The following is a 5641-nucleotide window of genomic DNA, read 5'->3' as shown; positions in this document are numbered from 1 at the left end:
TGGCATTGGATGTCAATATCTATATCAAACAAAATAACAACGGAACATTATTGGTCGAAGCTACAAGGTATCTATAATCATTCACACTCTTTTGAGAAACATACATCTAATGGGAATCACATGTTGAATATGAATATTGCTAATGCCAATTTAAATATTGAAAAATATAGTAGTAGAAAACTACAATTTATTGTGTTGATCAATGTTCCTTTATATATATTGGCATACAAATCACATCCCTTAGTCAACTACATGTCTTGTTCATGTAAACTAGAATATAATATGTGGAAATTGATATTGAGAACAAAAGGAATAATAAGGCCATAAAGTATGCGGTAATGGTCATTTTCAATTTAGACATTGAACAATGTTAATCCAATGATATATTGGTCAATAGTATATTAATCAATTTCCTTTTACTTGGAATGACTTCCAAGCCTTAGTGTTGATGGAAATTGTGTTATTCATGTTGGTCAATATGATGGAAATTCCATTGCAATAAAAATCAATGTTGAAATTTAAATTGAAATCAATTTAAATGATATTATAGAAATAGAGCGCATGATTCAAAATGATATTGTCATTCATGGAATTATGGGAATCACAAACATATTAGGAGTTGCATGTCCAATATCAAGAGGTTTGCACTTAATTTTTCATTATTTTGATGGTCCTATAGTGAATTTCACCACTACACTCTTTAGACAAGTTTCAGTCATTTTTTTGTCTCTTTTCCAAATGATGGACCTCTAGTTGGTGTAAGGAAATCTTGTTGTGGATGTGCCTAATGTGCATGGTGAGTCTCTCATTATAGAGGTGGCTAGGGTGCACAAAAAATATATTATGTAGTCAACTGTAATAGATCTGACCTGCAAATATAGGAAATGATACCAATATACCCAATAATTGTAAATAATCACAAAAAATAATAAGATATGAATATAGATAAAAATACTTCTTTATCGATCAACCCTTAAGGTAGGGAAACACCATACGTTCAGTCCTTAAGGAAGGAGAACACTCTACAAGCCATATGCTTGTCCATACAATATTCATTCACATCTCTCAATGTGGAGTCTTTAGCCTCTATATAGGCCTCATACATACAATACCACGTGTCATTACCATGGTTCCCTCAATACCATCTATCTAATACAATGGGCTTATTACATTATTTCTAACTACGTGTGGTCCCTTATATGACATGGGTTAATCACTTTATTTATTACTATGGCCCATCCCATTATTACATTATTCCCTTGGGTACCTCTCTCTGTACCCCATACTATTCCCCCTAGGTATACTACATTCCACCCTCCTTAAACCTATTTCGTCCTCGAAACATAAGAAAAACAAAAATAATAAGATCTACTCTAAAGAGTAGTCCTCTGGTACCATGCACGTACATTTAGCCATCCAAGAGAAAGGTGAACCCTCGATCTAACTGGTGCCTCACTCACTTGAGATGGAAGTTGATCCTGGCGGCTCTTCTGTGTTGATGTGTAGCAGGTGGATCGTCGCCGCTCTCTATTTTTCATGAGGGGTTGTTGTCCTTGTGGCTAATTTTTTGCCAACGTGTTGGTTGTTTTCTTACGGGGTGATGTGGGTGGTGATATGTTGAATTTTTAACCAACGGTGTATCTTTAATTCACTACCTAATGGAGCCTGATTAGTATCTGGTACATGTTGTGGCGTCTGTTGTTGTTGTTTATCTTCCAATATTACTTCAACCACGGATTCCTTATCTGATGTATCCATACCTGTAACATTTTCTGCTTCAGCCTCTTTAGACTCTTCTTGTTTTTCTCGTACCTGGTTTGATGTTTGTGTTTGGTTGTTGACCATCAAGGACTCATCATCTGATGTGTCAATCCATCGAACATCTTCTACTTCAGCCTCCGTGGACTCTACCTGTTTATTGATGGAAATAGCTTGTAATGTAATTTTCTTCTTTTTATGCCAGAGCTTCAAAAATTTCTTCTGCACATTAATATTGATAGTACCCACAGATTCCATCCAAGGGTATTTAAAACAACATCCACATTAACCATATTTGAAGCATAAAGATCAGAATGCAATACATAGTTATCCATAGAAATCTTCAAATTTTTATAAACTTGCACTTGTTCATTATTAACCTGTGTGTGCTCCATTTGTTTAGCTGGAATTTGCAATATTTTTTCCAAATTAACATTTATAAAATTTTGCTTGTAACTAGGATTTATAGACACAATGATATTCTCCTTCTGAATATATCCATGAACCTGTAATAAGGAGATACAAGTAAAAAATAACCCCTTACATGTCTCATTCCCTGTTTTCTAGTATGAGACCATTTGTCTAACAATAGTTTTTTAATTTCATCAGCACTACATAACTTCAGAAACTCACTGTCAAGTGATTTCCACCATATAGCATCCTAATCTTCCAAATAATACCCTCTTTTGTCCTTCCAATACCCTGGAAAGTCACTCTTCTTCTCTCGTATAAATTTTTCAACAGTTGGCCCATAATTTGTTCCTGAAAACATATTGTTAGAAGCCAAGAAGAGGGGTTTGAAAAAAAAAATCACTTGGCGAAAATTTAAAATGGCCACAGTTCAGTCAATATTGCTCAGAATTTCAATTATGACCTATTTTCGGAAATGGAAAGACCATTCTGTAGCTTCCCATGTGATAGAAATCTCCATCTAGGCACAAGAATTTCAGATTTGTGCTGCAGCTATCCCGTCGTCACAAAAATTTCTTAAAAAGGAGCTGATTTTAAATCAGCGCTAGCTCCCTCATCTGGACTTCCCTAATTTTTTTTTGAAATTGGGTATTTTTTCGCAAAAAAACCAAATCTGCAATTAGATTCTGTAAATGTTGCCCCCGAACGTACAAATATAGTCTGCAAACTCGCCACCGTGAAAAATGTCTACGACACAGCTGATTTTTAAATCAGCGATATCTCCCTCATCCAAACTCCGATTCGGCCGATTTTTTTTTCAAATTGGATATTTTTTCGCAAATAACCCAGATATGCAATTAGATTCTGCAAATTTTGCACCAGAACGTACAGATCTGATCTTCAAACTCGTCGCCCCAAAAAGTTCCTACAAAAAATAAAAATAAAAATTTTGTTTTGCCCAAGAAAGTGCTCAAATACCACTTGTAATAGATCTGACCTGCAAATATATGATAATAGAAATAAACCCAAAAATAACAAGATCTGAATATAGAAATGCTTCTCTTTATTGATCAAAACCCTTAAGGTAGGGTAACACCATACAACTACTCCTTAAGGAATGAGAACACTCCACAAACCATATGTTTGTTTATATAATATTCTTTCACATCTCTCAATTGGGAGTCTCTAGCCTCTATATAAGCATCATACATACAATACCATGGGTCATTACCACGATTCCCTCAATACCATCTATCTAATACAATGGGCTTATTACATTATTAATAACTACTTGTGGTTCCTTACATGATACGGGTTAACCACTTTATTTATTACTATGGCCCATCCCATTATTACATTATTCCCTTGGGTACCTCCCTCTGTACCCCATACTATCCCCCCTAAGTATATTACATCTACTAAGTCACATGGTATAATACGTTGAAGTTAAAATGGGAGCACCCAATGATGTGTGTATTGATATATTACCCCATAGATGGAGGATATGATGCTTAAAATTTAAGACCATTTGATTTCAAGTTAGGTCCAATGCATCAAATTCCTAGATGTTGAGGTTATAAGATGTTTGAGATACCACTTTCCACATGAATGGGACTTGTTAGTAAGCCTCAAGATAATAAGAGAGACCATGGATGGTATTATTCGTTGTAACATCACTTTTAACCAATTGTTTACATTGGTTCAAAATCATGGTACATTAACATTGACATAAGCATATAGCAACTTTATTGGGAAGTGCAACATTAGCTTATGAACCATTGGGTGCCACTTTTAAGAATAAACTTATGCTTATACCAAGTTTATATTATTTATATAAATTCATACATGAGAGCATGAGAATTCATGCTTTCTTGTAATTGTGCAAAGTGAATATGAGACGGTGAAACCACATCAATGTAGCATAGGATTTTGAATCACTAATAAAAGCACATTTACTAGTAGATTTTATTAGAGGAATAGAAGTTGGAAATTGTTGGTCTCCATGTGCAACTAAAGCTGGTGGTAAAAGGATACACAATCTTCTGTCTCACAATAAAATACAACAACAACATGGTCGAAAATATGATAACCCAAAATGGTGTGCCACATAGGAGGATTTTCCACAATGTCATATCCCTCAAAATCACGTGTCTTAACTGTGTGACCCTACATTTTCTACAATGTCTAGACTTGAGCTCAATTGATGAGAGGACACTAGCTATAAATGCAAAGCATATTTCTCAATTGGGAGTGAGTTGCAACAACTTTGTTAGTGTGAGATGTAGCTACATCAAGATAAATTTGAGCTCATTATCCATTCAATCATAGAAGAGCATTGAGTATATCTCTTTGGATAATATCTAACACTAACACAAACACATTACCACAATGCTCCTATATTGTTAGTTTCAAGGATACCACCAGTTGTTGCCTTTAATTGATCACCACCTTCACCAAATTTCAATAATTTTCATTTCCTAATATGTTTTAGTTTCCTTCTCATTATTTTTTTTTTTTCAAACTAATCTCTCACATATGAAATTACTGGGTTTGTTAAAATTAGTTTTGTTGTTCACACCTAATTTCTTTATTTATAAATTATTATTATTTTCAAAGAATACCTCATGGGGAAACTCCCTTGCACTTCCACACATTCATGAATGGCACCTAATGTTAACTTATTAATGTTGATTATGATGCTCTCTCTTTATCTCTCTCTAAGAATATTAACATGAGAATATACTCAATATTTCTTTTTCGTAAAGATTTTTATTCTTTGGGTTATTATGCGTTTGGATGTGGTCATAAGTTCCATCTCATTTGTATAGTAAACTTTTCCCTCTTTTTTTCAAGTAATATATCCTTGGGGCAACCTCAAAGCATTTCCCCTCATTTTGAGGATGGTACCTAAGGTAAACCCTAGATTGATCAAGATAGAAGGTCGGGTAAGAGGGCTCAAAGTTGTTACAACAATATACTGATTAATAGATCAACATGTAACTTATGGGAATTGAACCTAGGTTGGGAGGATGAAAACACTTATCTCAACCCCTAGGCTAGACCCAATTGACATAGTAAAATATTTGTCATGAACATGTACATGCCTTATTTGTAGACACTTGCATATGATAAAACATATCATCTTTTGTGCCTATATTATCCATGCTCTGTCACTAAACCTCCCAAGAGATCTATTGAAATTACTACTCCAAATGATGTAAAAGGACAACTATTAGCAAAGAGACTATAGGATATGCAAATTAAAGGGGTAGATATAGAAACATTATATGATTGAAATGATGAAAACACAATACTTCAAATCATATTTTAGATTGGAAATTTTGAAAGGACACTGTATTATATTTGGTTGATTTTACATTTCCATGTGCTTGATCAAGATCTAATGTTTGAGGATCCACCAGTCTATCTAACACTATCGACAGCAAATTCAACATAACAAGTCCAAACACTA

This window comes from Pinus tabuliformis, chromosome 2_1 (assembly GCF_031772625.1).
Source record: "Pinus tabuliformis cultivar Carrire ecotype Pingquan chromosome 2_1, CPIR1, whole genome shotgun sequence".
Classification (NCBI taxonomy): Eukaryota; Viridiplantae; Streptophyta; class Pinopsida; order Pinales; family Pinaceae; genus Pinus; species Pinus tabuliformis.
Note: the sequence above shows the minus strand (reverse complement) of the source record.